This window comes from Hyperolius riggenbachi, chromosome 1, assembly GCF_040937935.1.
Source record: "Hyperolius riggenbachi isolate aHypRig1 chromosome 1, aHypRig1.pri, whole genome shotgun sequence".
NCBI lineage: Eukaryota > Metazoa > Chordata > Amphibia > Anura > Hyperoliidae > Hyperolius > Hyperolius riggenbachi.
The window spans coordinates 495793298-495809575 of record NC_090646.1 but is presented as its reverse complement, the minus strand read 5'-3'; the positions used below and the strand labels follow the sequence as shown (position 1 = coordinate 495809575).

The following is a 16278-nucleotide window of genomic DNA, read 5'->3' as shown; positions in this document are numbered from 1 at the left end:
CAGGAGTACCATGCTGCTATATTATTCAAAGTCTACCTGAGTTGTCCAACTATATAACACCCTTCCACTTAGTATGTATATATTCAAATATTTATGCTCATGGTATAAACCCAGTAATAATGACATAATTCATAATGCGAGTTTGTGTGAGGCAAAATCCTGTGGGAGAACCTTGATTGGAGAACAATGATTTGGCCCACAGAGAGTGAATAGGAAAGTTACCCCTCACTCTGACCAACCAATGGTAAATGCCGGGGGTGAGGAGAGGTTCCAGGGGAATCTTAAGGATGGGCTCGGAAGACGGAGGGTTCTTTGTGAGAGTAAAGTTAAGTTAGGTCATAGTAAATTATCGGTAAAGATTACCAATATTTTACTATCGTAATTAAGTAGTAGAATATTGGTAACTTTACCGATATTCTACTAGATGCTATCTTCAGCAGTCGGCCATGGGTTAGATGACAGCAATCTCTCTGCCTCCCATTATGCCCATGTGGCTAAAAAGGCAGAGTTTTAGATTGTCTGGGAATAAACAGGCAGCTGTGGGTTAGTGTGAGTCTTTGAATTTTAGCCCCAGGTGTTTACCATTTTGCAAAAACTGTACATATTTTTCTTAACAAAATATTATGAATATTTTTTTTAAATAAATGTTCTACTTAAATTATAAAAACACTGTGCCTAAAGCTGAGCTTTAAATAAATTGCATTTTTCCTAATTTATTTTTATTATTTCTCATATCCCTAGAGTATGACAGTGTTTAAAATGTTCCCTGCTTTGTGCTTCTACCAGTTTCATTTATGCTGCCATCTCTGCTACTTTGTATGTAATGAGTGATAGGTGTTTCTTACTTCCTGAGTTTCTGACACCTCATTCCCTTTGGTCCTACAAATATGTAATTGTATACAGTATGTATACAGGATGTATGAGTGAAGATGTACTGCTCAAGTAAACAGTTGGACTTGTGGTATTGCTTATGAACAATGATGTCTTATTGATGTTGTCCTACATGTGTGATAACACTGCTGCAGCACACAGCTTAAAGAGACTCTGAAGCGAAAAAAAAATATGATATAGTGAATTGGTTGTGTACTATGAATAATTACTAGAAGATTAGCAGCAAAGAAAATATTCGCATACTTTTATTTTCAGGTATATAGTGTTTTTTGTAACATTGCATCATTCTATAAAATGTGCAGATTGCACAACACTCAGCATTCAAAATGAGTCTTTCAGAGCAGTCTGTGAAGTAATGACCCCTCCTCTAGCAGAGGAAAAGTAAATAGTCCAGGAACAGTTGAGATAATAAAAGTCAGATAACAGCCCTCTCCACGACTAACTTAGTTGGAGAGCTTAATGGCTTGTTTGCATAGAGATAACAACTGGAGTTTCTCAACTCTTCCTGTACTGGAAACAATTACACTGATGTATCTGATCTTAATGTTTTATTTCTTAGCTGTGCTACACATACAAATCATAATATCATCATTTTTTTTCGCTTCAGTGTCTCTTTAAGAGTAGATTGATTTAAAGTTTCCACAACTTTATTCTCACAAAGCTTTCATCGCAGCCTTGAGAGACAGCTTAGTGCTCCATTCCCAAAATCTGATTTTGGTTCTATAGTCATTTCTAATGGGGACTGATTTATCAAGAAAATTGGGGCAGAAGTGGAGCAGTTGCCCAGAGCAACCAAATAAATACGTTTTCTTACTCGGCTTAAAACCTGATTGGTTCCTCTGGGCAAATGTTCCACATCTTTCTCCAGCATTGTGTGTGCGGCTGTCTTGATAAATCAGCCCAGTGAGGATTATTGAGCACATAGAGCTAATGAGCAGTTATCCCTATTACTTCATAAAAATACAATGGACCTTTCACCAAGCAAGATCAGAAGTCAAATAATATTTTTACTTCTACTGCAGAATGAATGGAAGTATATTAACTGGAAGTATATGTTGTATGTTATTTAATCTGAAACTTGCAGAATTAAATTAAAGAATAAGCTAGATATTACAACCAAACAGGAAGTCTCTAAGTGGTCTGATACTCTGCTGATTTGTGCACTGATCTATAAGCTCCGGCATGGCTTTGGGTCTTTGGACATGTTAGCGCTACTTATGTGTTTTTTTATCTGTATGCCCATATTCACACTTCTTACACATCAGTTATTAAAGAGGAGCTGTAACCAAAATAACGTAATTAACAAAATTGCTTATTTTTACAAAATTAATTTGTAAATTAGTCAGTGTTTGCCCATTGAAAAATCTTTCCTCTTCCTTATCTTTGCAGAATTGCTGTCTACTGAGAGTTCTAATGCCAATACAAAAACATAGCTGGTCTCCCAGGATGCTGGGGGGGGGCATTGGGGTGAGGGGATATCCACATAATAAATAGCCTAGGATAAACCACAGTGGAAGGACGGGGCTACATACCAAAATACAACAATATATACTGTAGCTATTGGAAGTGTTTCTGATGCTGAAACCAGAATATTTAATGCACAAGTGGCTATCCTGTATAATTTACTGCATTGTACTATTTGTAATCACAGTTTCTTTTTAACCAAGGTCCCTTTCTTTTAGCCTTTTCATAGCAGATCATAACATTACAGTCTGTATAGGATTGGGTTGCCCAGTCCCTGATACAATTAAAAAGAAGTACTTGAGGATCCCTAATGATCTTGGGACCCTTGGCAATTGTCCTGTTTGACCCTGTGGAAGCACTGCCTCAGGTTGTCCAGAGGGCAGCAGTGGGCAGTTTAGGGATAACATTATATCAAGCCTACTCTTCCTCTTTCTAGACCTTGATAAAAACAAAATGACTTAGACTTATCGAACTTCGATGCAAAGTTAATTAAGGTTTCTATATATCCCTGTGCTTTTCAGACTTCTGGATACCAGTAAAGATGAAATGCCATATGCTGCATCCAAAATAGTTTGTGTTTATCCAAGACAATGCTGGACAACGATCAGTACACTCACCTGAGCTGAACTTGCAAGCTGCCAGGGTGCGCTAGGGAAGACAGTCAATCGTTCAAGCACAACTGACTCCAATCATCTCACATATGCTTGCATCATTGTGCTGGCATCCATTATCTCTTTGAATACTAAGGTAAACTGTGCACTCTTAACCTCCGAAGAATATTCCACTGCTCCTTAACACTTAGCTAACAACTGTGACGCAAGAAGCAATGGGGGTGAAATGTAGCATGTGTAAGTGAATGGTCTTTCAATACAGCTAGAAAAACATGGTTATGCTTGTGCTCAGTTGTTGTATATTGTTTCCAGACATGGATAAAAAAATGTTTGTCTTCTAAGGAGGAAAAAAAACAAGATTTACCGCCCATTAGCGTTTGTACCGAAATGTCTCTCGAAACACAGTGAATGCGAAGAAAGGCACAATAAGGTTGTTCAGCTGTCTGATGTGTCTGTATGATCAGAAAGTCTCTTCTCTGAATCGTGTTCCAGTTGTCTGGTTTATGTAATATTTACAATCAGGAACCTTAACCTTATATCATCTCAGTGTAACACTCCATCTCTTCTCTAAGCACAGCCATTTCTGCAGGGCTGTTGTTAAAAAGCAATAATTATTACTCTTTACTTTTTATATACCCCGGGCATGGTAGTCGCTGCTGCAAACAGCCTGTATCATCCGGCTGGTGCTAGGGAGCCGTGATTTGTATGTGTTTTACGAGGTTGGAAGGTGATTTTAACGGCAGGCAGGTAAAGCTGACAATTGATTTATCTTCCACAATAGGTTCCCACTATAAAATTATTTTGCAGTTTGGGAGATAAATCTCCGAGGTGCCATTGCTCAGCCACAAGAAGCATAGTGCAGGGCGGCAGTGCTGCGCATTTCCCTTTACGAAGCAGACGGTTATTTCTGACCTGCCTGTGACGTTAGAGTCACCGAATACACAGCCAAATCATGTTGTGTTGTGCACTTCTGCAAATAGGATTTTGCTAAATGCAAGGCAGTGGAATGTTCGCAGTGCTCTGTATTTATACGTTCTTTGACAGAATTGTTTTTTTGGGAGTTTGCAGCCTCATAAAGTGCTAATAAAGAATGTTGAATTACCGTATTTTTCGGACCATAAGACGCCCCGGACCATAGGTTTAGAGAACAAAAGAAAAAAAAAATACTAAACCTGGTGCATCCAAGGCACAGGGGTGTCTTGTGGAGCTTCTCCATTTAGTATTTATATAGCGCCAACATCTTCCACAGCACTTTACACAGTATATAGTTTTGTAATGAACTGTCCCTCACAGGGGCTCACAATCCAATGGCCTATTCAGCAATCAAGTAACTGCAGAACAATAATCTAATATCACATCTGGCTATCACCACATCAGACTGGTGATGTCAGTGCTGCACATCCTATCCTATGCTTAGATCAAGGAGCCTCAAAATTCAGTGCCAGTGCTATTGTGGAATACAATGCTACATTTTTAAACAGAGAAACCCTTTTCTGAAAAGCAGGTTTAATGGAGCCCTCCCACTTAACTGAAATACATGTAAGTGAATAGTGATATTTTCCTAACTACCTAATCGAGTATCCCCTGCTGGTACAGATTGTCAGACTAAACAATGAACGACCCAGACCAGGCTTGGTAACTGAAGTGCAGGCAAAACGGCTTCCAGCCCTCGCACATGGAGCCATACAGTAGTGTACTGCGTGCAGATGCAGATGACAGAGCATATGCTCACAAGTGCGGTCACAACGTGCTCTTACCATTCCAGGCAGAACATCACCTCATAGGTATCAGCACTATCCATGGATTTCACAGTGTCAGCTGATGCCAGGTAGTTCATTTCCAGTGGCAGCAAATGCCACTTCCACTTCCGGCAAAGAGGCAACGCCATACACGGATCCGCTCTTTCTGGCAGCTGATTGGAGTAGCACTGACCCGACCACCTCCGGAAACGGAATGGTGTGCAGAGCAGTGTTGAGCAGTGATGTCACATGCAGGAGTGACCGGATTAGTCCTCCTGCTCGCTGGGGGCAGACACACCAATCAGAGCTTCGGACTCTACCACAGATTGCGGCAAGAGTGCTGATTGTGCATAAGCAGCCTTGCTGGTGATGGGCAGCGCCTCCTTATTTTTTTAAATCCCGGTATGAGTATGTAACGGGTTTAGGAGGTGCTGGACTGACAGTGGCAAGGCCCGAAATGTACTATTTAGACCATAAGACGCACTGGCTTCCCCCCCCCCCCCCCCGCCACACACACACACACATTTTTAACACAGTAATAATTTTAGTGTTTTACTACTTCAGGAAAGTCCTTTTTGGTTATAAATATCACTGATTTAAGTTCTCTTCCTTTGAGGCTCCTCTTACCTCCCAGTTTTCATTAGATAACTGACTTCGGTCATTTGAAATCAGCAATGCACAGTAATCAAAATCTAAGGCTTAAAAAACACCCATCTCGAGAAATATGCTGTATGTAATAATACCCATCGACGATACAATTTTCATGGTGCAGTGTTACAAAATCTATGTAGTAAAAGGGTAAACTGAGCAAATATGCTTACTTACTTACTTTAGCTAGTTTCTCTATTAGATGGGATAAGATTGTACAAGCAAGATTGTATCATTCATGGGCACCTTTAGGGGCTTATTCCGGCTGTAGCCTATATACTAACCAAAGGTTGTAAATATGCACACACCCGGAAGACCCTGTGGCCTGTGGCTTAAAGTGGGCGGTGGCTTAGTGTGGCACTGCAGTTGTGGGCGGAAGCTTAGTGTGGTGGTTGTGGCTTGCAATTCTTTAGAGAATCAGGGGTTTCCTGGTTTCTTACGTAATCGGACATCTTTTATGGCAAGACAGATTGGACTCTTCTCTGAAAGTTTGTGTATGGAGTTTATTGCTTCAGAAATGAAAGCCAGAGGGCCAACATCACAGCCAGCAGGGCTGGTTTTAGGTTAAATGAGGCCCCTTTAATGTGAAAATGGTGTCCCTTAACCACTTCCTGACCGCCTAACGCACAGAGGCGGCTGGGAAGTGGAGCCCTTAAGGACCGGCTCACCCACAGAGGCGGCGGTCCATTTAAGGGCATGGGCGGAGCGATCGCGTCATCCGTGACGCGATCCTCCGCCGGCGCCTGTCACCGCTCGCTCGCCGCAACATCCCGCCGGCTATACGGAAGCGCCGGCGGGATGTTAACCCCGCGATCGCCGCATACAAAGTGTATAATACACTTTGTAATGTTTACAAAGTGTATTATACAGGCTGCCTCCTGCCCTGGTGGTCCCAGTGTCCGAGGGACCACCAGGGCAGGCTGCAGCCACCCTAGTCTGCACCCAAGCACACTGATTTCTCAACCCCCCCTGCCCCAGATCGCCCACAGCACCCAACAGAGCCCCCCCTGCCCACCCCCCAGACCCCTGTTTGCACCCAATCACCCCCCTAATCACCCATCAATCACTCCCTGTCACTATCTGTCAACGCTATTTCCCCCCCCCCCTGCTCCCTGCCCCCTCCTGATCACCCCCCACCCCTCAGATTCTCCCCAGACCCCCCCCCCCCAGACCACCCCCCCCTGTTTACTGTATGCATCTATCCCCCTGATCACCTGTCAATCACCTGTCAATCACCAATAGATCGCCCGCAGATCCGACATCAGATCACCACCCAAGCGCAGCGTTTACATCTATTCTCTCCTCTAAACACCCACTAATTACCCATCAATCACCCATCAATCACTCCCTATCACCACCTGTCACTGTTACCTATCAGATCAGACCCTAATCTGCCCCTTGCGGGCACCCAATCACCCGCCTACACGCTCAGATTGCCCTCAGACCCCCCCTTATCAATTCGCCAGTGCAATATTTACATCTGTCCTTCCCTGTAATAACCCACTGATCACCTGTCAATCACCTGCCAATCACCTATCACCCGTCAATCACCCCCTGTCACTGCCACCCATCAATCAGCCCCTAACCTGCCCCTTGCGGGCAATCTGATCACCCCCCCACACCAATAGATCGCCCACAGATCCGACATCAGATCACCTCCCAAATCCATTGTTTACATCTATTCTCTCCTCTAAACACCCACTAATTACCCATCAATCACCCATCAATCACCCCCTATCACCACCTGTCACTTTTACCTATCAGATCAGACCCTAATCTGCCCCTTGCGGGCACCCAATCACCCGCCCACACGCTCAGATTGCCCTCTGACCCCCCCTTATCAATTCACCAGTGCATTAATTACATCTGTTCTTCCCTGTAATAACCCACTGATCACCTGTCAATCACCTGCCAATCACCTATCACCCATCAATCACCCCCTGTCACCCCCTGTCACTGCCACCCATCAATCAGCCCCTAACCTGCCCCTTGCGGGCAATCTGATCACCCACCCACACCATTAGATCGCCCGCAAACCCGCCGTCAGATTACCTCCCAAATGTATCGTTTACATCTGTTATCTTCTCTAAACACCCACTAATTACCCATCAATCACCCATCAATCACCCCCTATCACCACCTGTCACTGTTACCTATCAGATCAGACCCTAATCTGCCCCTTGCGGGCACCCAATCACCCGCCCACACGCTCAGATTGCCCTCAGACCCCCCCCCTGCCCCCTTATCAATTCGCCAGTGCATTAATTACATCTGTCCTTCCCTGTAATAACCCACTGATCACCTGTCAATCACCTGCCAATCACCTATCACCCATCAATCACCCCCTGTCACTGCCACCCAACAATCAGCCCCTAACCTGCCCCTTGCGGGCAATCTGATCACCCACCCACACCAATAGATCGCCCGCAGATCCGACATCAGATCACCACCCAAGCGCAGCGTTTACATCTATTCTCTCCTCTAAACACCCACTAATTACCCATCAATCACCCATCAATCACTCCCTATCACCACCTGTCACTGTTACCTATCAGATCAGACCCTAATCTGCCCCTTGCGGGCACCCAATCACCTGCCTACACGCTCAGATTGCCCTCAGACCCCCCCTTATCAATTCGCCAGTGCAATATTTACATCTGTCCTTCCCTGTAATAACCCACTGATCACCTGTCAATCACCTGCCAATCACCTATCACCCATCAATCACCCCCTGTCACTGCCACCCAACAATCAGCCCCTAACCTGCCCCTTGCGGGCAAACTGATCACCCACCCACACCAATAGATCGCCCGCAGATCCGACATCAGATCACCACCCAAGCGCAGTGTTTCCATCTATTCTCTCCTCTAAACACCCACTAATTACCCATCAATCACCCATCAATCACCCCCTATCACCACCTGTCACTGTTACCCATCAGATCAGACCCTAATCTGCCCCTTGCGGGCACCCAATCGCCCGCCTACACGCTCAGATTGCCCTCAGACCCCCCCTTATCAATTCGCCAGTGCAATATTTACATCTGTTCTCCCCTGTAATAACCCACTGATTACCTGTCAATCACCTATCAATCACCCATCAATCACCCCCTGTCACTGCCACCCATCAATCACCCCCTGTCACTGCCACCCATCAATCACCCGCTGTCACTGCCACCCATCAATCAGCCCCTAACCTGCCCCTTGCGGGCAAACTGATCACCCACCCACACCAATAGATCGCCCGCAGATCCGACATCAGATCACCACCCAAGCGCAGTGTTTCCATCTATTCTCTACCCTAAACACCCACTAATTACCCATCAATCACCCCCTGTCACTGCTACCTATCAGATTAGACCCCTATCTGCCCCTAGGGCACTCAATCACCCGCCCACACCCTCAGAATGCCCTCAGACCCCAGCCCTGATCACCTCGCCAGTGCATTGCTTGCATCTATTCCCCCCTCTAATCACACCTTGAGACACCCATCAATCACCTCCTGTCACCCCCTAGCACACCTACCCATCAGATCAGGCCCCAATTTGCCCCGTGTGGGCTCCTGATCACTCGGCCAAACCCTCAGACCCCCTTCCGATCACCTCCCCAGTGCATTGATTGCATCTATTTTCCCCTCTAACCACCCCCTGAGACACCCATCAATCACCTCCTGTCACCCCCCTAGCACTCCCATCCATCAGATCAGGCCCAATACAACCTGTCATCTAAAAGGCCACCCTGCTTATGACCGGTTCCACAAAATTCGCCCCCTCATAGACCACCTGTCATCAAAATTTGCAGATGCTTATACCCCTGAACAGTCATTTTGAGACATTTGGTTTCCAGACTACTCACGGTTTTGGGCCTGTAAAATGCCAGGGCGGTATAGGAACCCCACAAGTGACCCCATTTTAGAAAAAAAAGACACCCCAAGGTATTCTGTTAGGTGTATGACGAGTTCATAGAAGATTTTATTTTTTGTCAAAAGTTAGCGGAAATTAATTTTTATTGGTTTTTTTTCACAAAGTGTCATTTTTCACTAACTTGTGACAAAAAATAAAATCTTCTATGAACTCGCCATACACCTAACGGAATACCTTGGGGTGTCTTCTTTCTAAAATGGGGTCACTTGTGGGGTTCCTATACTGCCCTGGCATTTTAGGGGCCCTAAACCGCGAGGAGTAGTCTAGAAAACAAATGCTTCAAAATGACCTGTGAATAGGACGTTGAGCCCCTTAGCGCACCTAGGCTGCAAAAAAGTGTCACACATGTGGTACCGCCGTACTCAGGAAAAGTAGTATAATGTGTTTTGGGGTGTATTTTTACACATACCCATGCTGGGTGGGAGAAATTTCTATGTAAATGGACAATTGTGTGTAAAAAAATCAAACAATTGTCATTTACAGAGATATTTCTCCCACTTAGCATGGGTATGTGTAAAAATACACCCCAAAACGCATTATACTACTTCTCCTGAGTACAGCGGTACCACATGTGTGGCACTTTTTTACACCCTAAGTACGCTAAGGGGCCCAAAGTCCAATGAGTACCTTTAGGATTTCACAGGTCATTTTGCGACATTTGGTTTCAAGACTACTCCTCACGGTTTAGGGCCCCTAAAATGCCAGGGCAGTATAGGAACCCCACAAATGACCCCATTCTAGAAAGAAGACACCCAAAGGTATTACGTACGGAGTATGGTGAGTTCATAGAAGATTTTATTTTTTGTCACAAGTTAGCGGAAAATGACACTTTGTGAAAAAAAACTATTAAAATCAATTTCCGCTAACTTGTGACAAAAAAATAAAAACTTCTATGAACTCACCATACTCCTAACGGAATACCTTGGGGTGTCTTCTTTCTAAAATGGGGTCATTAGTGGGGTTCCTATACTGCCCTGGCATTTTAGGGGCCCTAAACCGTGAGGAGTAGTCTTGAAACAAAAATGACCTGTGAAATCCTAAAGGTACTCATTGGACTTTGGGCCCCTTAGTGCAGTTAGGGTGCAAAAAAGTGCCACACATGTGGTATCGCCGTACTCGGGAGAAGTAGTACAATGTGTTTTGGGGTGTATTTTTACACATACCCATGCTGGGTGGGAGAAATACCTCTGTAAATGACAATCTTTTGATTTTTTTACACACAATTGTCCATTTACAGAGGTATTTCTCCCACCCAGCATGGGTATGTGTAAAAATACACCCCAAAACACATTGTATTACTTCTCCCGAGTATGGCGATACCACATGTGTGGCACTTTTTTGCACCCTAAGTGCGCTAAAGGGCCCAAAGTCCAATGAGTACCTTTAGGATTTCACAGGTCATTTTGAGAAATTTCGTTTCAAAACTACTCCTCACGGTTTAGGGCCCCTAAAATGCCAGGGCAGTATAGGAACCCCACAAATGACCCCATTTTAGAAAGAAGACACCCCAAGGTATTCCGTTAGGAGTATGGTGAGTTCATAGAAGATTTTATTTTTTGTCAAAAGTTAGCGGAAATTGATTTTAATTGTGTTTTTTCACAAAGTGTCATTTTCCGCTAACTTGTGACAAAAAAATAAAATCTTCTATGAACTCGCCATACTACTAACGGAATACCTTGGGGTGTCTTCTTTATAAAATGGGGTCATTTGTGGGGTTCCTATACTGCCCTGGCATTTTAGGGGCCCTAAACCGTGAGGAGTAGTCTTGAAACGAAATTTCTCAAAATGACCTGTGAAATCCTAAAGGTACTCATTGGACTTTGGGCCCTTTAGCGCAGTTAGGGTGCAAAAAAGTGCCACACATGTGGTATCGCCGTACTCAGGAGAAGTAGTATAATGTGTTTTGTGGTGTATTTTTACACATACCCATGCTGAGTGGGAGAAATATCTCTGTAAATGGACAATTGTGTGTAAAAAAAATTAACAAATTGTCATTTACAGAGATATTTCTCCCACCCAGCATGGGTATGTGTAAAAATACACCCCAAAACACATTATACTACTTCTCCTGAGTACGGCAATACCACATGTGTGGCACTTTTTTGCAGCCTAACTGCGCTAAGGGGTCCAAAGTCCAATGAGCACCTTTAGGCTTTACAGGGGTGCTTACAATTTAGCACCCCCCAAAATGTCAGGACAGTAAACACACCCCACAAATGATCCCATTTTGGAAAGTAGACCCTTCAAGGTATTCAGAGAGGGGCATGGTGAGTCCGTGGCAGATTTTATTTTTTTTTGTCGCAAGTTAGAAGAAATGGAAACTTTTTTTTTTTTTTCTCACAAAGTGTCATTTTCCGCTTACTTGTGACAAAAAATAATATCTTCTATGAACTCACTATGCCTCTCAGTGAATACTTTGGGATGTCTTCTTTCCAAAATGGGGTCATTTGGGGGGTATTTATACTATCCTGGAATTCTAGCCCCTCATGAAACATGACAGGGGGTCAGAAAAGTCAGAGATGCTTGAAAATGGGAAAATTCACTTTTTGCACCATAGTTTGTAAACGCTATAACTTTTACCCAAACCAATAAATATACACTGAATGGGTTTTTTTTTTATCAAAAACATGTTTGTCCACATTTTTCGCGCTGCATGATTACAGAAATTTTACTTTATTTGAAAAATGTCAGCACAGAAAGTTAAAAAAATCATTTTTTTGCCAAAATTCATGTCTTTTTTGATAAATATAATAAAAAGTAAAAATCGCAGGAGCAATCAAATAGCACCAAAAGAAAGCTTTATTAGTGACAAGAAAAGGAGCCAAAATTCATTTAGGTGGTAGGTTGTATGAGCGAGCAATAAACCGTGAAAGCTGCAGTGGTCTGAATGGAAAAAAAGTGGCCGGTCCTTAAGGGGTAGAAAGCCCTAGGTCCTCAAGTGGTTAAAGTGGCTTTGTACAGTTTGGTTGTTTATAAAGAAAAACACAAGTTTGCTTTCTTAAAACAGAAAGAATTTGTGATAATTCAGGTTGGAGTGAGCTTGAGATGTCCCCCAGTGCAACACTGCTGAATATATGCAAATTAACCATTGTTACCCTTAGAAGCTAAACACACCTCCAGATCCACTGGGATGCAATGATGTGTCAGCTTGTTAATTTGTACAGAGCGAGAATAATCCAACATGCATGTTGTTTATAAAGAAATCACTTAAACAGTTTATTTGCAAATATTCGGCTTTATGTGAGCAAGTATCTGCACAGTGCCCCACTAAATTTTAGATCAGGTTTTGGAGGTTTCTGATTGTAATCATGTATTGTTCAGTACAGCTAACAATTTTTGGGGGGACCTGGAAGGATGGCACTGTGGCAGGGTGTCCTTCCTGGTCGTAATTCCCAGGAGTTGATTGAATGGATCTATACCATGGTCGAGGCTGAATGGCTGAGGGCTTTGCTTAGGCGTACTGCCCCTGGAAGTGGCGCTCCAGGTGCACCTGAAAAAACCTGAGATGTGGCAGATCTCAGGCGGAAGTAGGGTGCTTTGGTCTGTACTGCCCATATGCATCGCCAACTAACGCAGCTCCCCGGCCTTTTGGCTAGGGAGAGTGCGGAATTTTTATCACTCCGGCCGCAAGGTCGGGGCCAGCTTGCTGGCACGGGGACTTCGGTTCCCACCCGGCTCCCTCTCGGGGGAGCCACCCGGACCATGTGGACACGGATGCCACATGGCCAGGCCCTTTGGGTAACCACTGGGCACAGTAGGGGTCCTCCTCGGAGGACCCCAGGATCCTCCAACCCCTCGGGTGTTGGAGGATGCCACCCCCTGAGCCGAAGGCAAAGGGGGAAGGTTCCCTTCGGGGAACAACCGGAAGGGCCCTGCAGCATTGTGGGGCCTGTGGCTACTCATGCACGTTTTGTGGGGGTGCTTTAGGGCACTCACGCTTTTTCCGTGCATGGGGCTAATAGCCTTGCTTACCCGGGACCTCTGTTGCATGCAACAGGGGCCAAGAAAGCTAAAAAAAAAAAAAAAACAAAAACAAAAAAAAAAAACCAATGGTAAACTTTCATTTAAAGGGAACCTGAAGTCAGAGGGATATCCAGACATGTTTATTTGTTTTTGAACAATATCATGTTGCCCCTCTAGAGTGTTTTTTTTTAGCATTCAGGGAGCACTTTAAATCGCTAGTGATTTCCCTAAACGCTCTGCCAATGTAAATGGATGGGACAGATTCCACTAAAGCGATTGCGATTAAGCAAATCATAAGCGCAGGAAATGCAGCATTTTGGGAGTGTTTCCATTCTAATGAATTTTATAGGAACAGGGAAATCGCTCCCAAAATCGCTTGCAAAACACTTTCACAAATTGCTAGCCATTGCGATAGCCATTTGCGCTTTCTAGTGGGTTCCAGGCCTCAAATGCATTTAGCCGTAGACCCTGAACAAGCATGCAGATCAGATGTTTCTGACAAAAATCTGACAAGATTAGCCACATGCTAGTCAGAGATCAGTAGGGCTGCCAGGTAACTACTATTGTTTAAAGCGAAATAAATACGGCAGCCTCCATATACCTCTCGCTTCAGGTTCCCTTTAAGACTACAACAGAGAAATCCTTCAGCACACATGACTTTCAAAATACATTCATCAGTAGCATATACAAATGACTTGGATGAGCTGAATGGATAAAATTGGCATGCAGTAATTGGATTACATGTACCTTGTTGATGTGCTCATTAAGGATATTTATTGATGAGCAGAACGCCAATCAATTTAGATAAGAGCTATATTCATCTTAGCTGTGCCTGTGAGTGACTTTGGCACTCCAAATTCTGCAACAGATTTTCATTCTCATCCTAATGTCGGCTTTTTATTCTGATATTTATAAAGCGATAGGATCGCTTAAATAGAACAATGTGTACGATGAACGGTATTTCTAATGCTTGTTTAATCACTGCCCGGTTATTAAAGAGGAGCTGTCAGCCATACTATCTCAGAAAAAAAAACACATATAAGTAGATAAATACTTGCTCTACTTACATAACATATGTATTGCACTGTCCACATTTTGATTTTAGTGATTTTTCTACAGTAAGAAAAAAAACAGAAAATCCTTGTTAGCATTTACCATTTTAAGTGTGTCTGTTTTGAAGCCAATCCTAATGTAATTTCCTCCCTTACTCTGCCTGATTGTGTATGCATTGCCCACCCTCCACTATAGAAAGTGCATTGTCTCAGCATGAGAAATATGGCCAATCAGAGAGTAACAGAGGTGTGGGAGGGGAAAACAGGAGAGAAAGAGGCTTCGGCCAATCAGGCTGCATTAGCTAAGTCTGAGGGGGACATAGAGAAGGAAAAAAGGGGCAACTCAGCATGCCCTGCAACTTCTTTTTTGTGTCCCAAATTCTGTGTGTACCAAATAAGAGTCAGGTAAACTGGGAAATGATCATTTATCAACAAGAAAAGTAATAGTGATTTTAACTTTTGGATTACCTGGTTAGCATCCTTATTACTTGTTTACCAGATAAAAATAAAGAATTGATTTTTGATTTTATGCCCGACAGTTACACTTTAATAGTAGTGTCCAGAATGGAAACTTGTAAGCCCTGGTAAACAACATAAACCAGGAAATATTGTGTGCTCAAATCAGACTCTCATTATATTTCCGTACCTAAACTGATATTTACTGATTTCATACAGTACAGCGGTTTATAAATTAGGAAAAGAAACCTGCTGATTTGCTTCAACAACATTTACCAGCATGATGTAAACTACTTTTAGTTAAAAGCGCAGTTGTGCATTTAAATAAGTGCCATCCAAATTACCAAGGCTTTGTAAAGTCTTCCATTTGCACATCATGTGATGCAGACAAAATTATCATCTGCCACTAGAATGTGTGTGCACAATTACTATAATATTTTCCGTATCCAGAAACTATTACCAAGGCTAGGAACATACTGTAATATCGGAACACTATGTAAAAACAATAGTGCTGGCAATCTGAGGTTCTTGTCACATTAACCTTTTCGGGACCGGCCACCTACCCCCCCTTAAGGACCAGGCATTTTGCGCGGGAAGGGGGTGCGCGCGTTTGGGGGGGTCAGGCGGCCGGATCCCGTGTGTGGCTGGCTAGAGTGGTGTCCCCCATGGTGGCCTGTGCCTCCCCCTTCTGCCCGCAGCCTTCACTTACCTTCCATTCTCCAGCGATGAGCCGCACGGGACCCTCTTCTCCGGCCGGCATCTCCGTTCTGTCTGACGAGCAGTTCCGGGTCGCGGCTTGATGACGTCATCAAGCCGGGACCCGGCGCTGACGTCAGATGAAGCGGAGATGCCGGCCAGAGCGGAGGGGGGCGCCGATCGTCGCTGGAACGGCAGGGAGGTGAGTGGATCCTCTTCTTTCCCCCCCTGCCGCCGGAGCTGTCAAACAGATCACTACGATCCGACGGCGATCGTAGTGATCGTGTGATCAGCAGCCATACGCGATGGCTGCTGATCACTCGGGGGAGATGTCGGCTGTCATATGACAGCTTAATCTCCCCCTCCGGGTGCGCACGATCGCGTCGGGAGCGGAAATTGCGGGCCGGCGTAGATCCTACGCCGCATCAGGCTAGAACAGCCACAAGTGCGGCGTAGGATCTCATTCACATGGTCCCGAAAAGGTTAAAGTGAAACTGAAGTGAAAATAGAAGGATGTTATAAACAGTTTGTACCTATGGAAGACTTTCCTGGAATCCCATGCTCTTTACATTTATTGGACGCCCATACAGAGTAATGACACTTTAACTTTTTCTGTAGTCACAAACGTTTGTCACAACCAATTAAAACATTTATGACCTATTATTGGTTATCTGAAAGAATTATGCGGTGGCTTGACTTCATCCAGCTGATAACGCTGGTTTATTAACCCTTCGGCCAAGTGCACATTTTTGCGTTGAGGTATGATAACGCATTGCATGCAAACTTGTGCGTTAGCAGTAGACGTGAAGCTTATGTTTAATTGAATGTATGCTTCA

The 16278-nt window shown here is 44.1% G+C and overlaps 1 protein-coding gene across 18 annotated transcripts in view; it reads left to right on the top strand.

Annotated features, from left to right (window-relative positions):
• The window catches only part of ARVCF (ARVCF delta catenin family member), a 1120703-nt gene that overhangs the window by 583394 nt on the left and 521031 nt on the right, over positions 1–16278 (top strand). For 4 of the 18 annotated variants that reach the window (XM_068243385.1, XM_068243344.1, XM_068243376.1 and 1 more), the window contains one exon: positions 2877–3102. The exons of the other annotated variants lie outside the window; for them this stretch is intronic. The gene's annotated coding sequence lies outside the window, so the exon portion shown is untranslated. The remainder of the gene's footprint in view (positions 1–2876; positions 3103–16278) is intronic. 18 annotated transcript variants of the gene reach the window in all.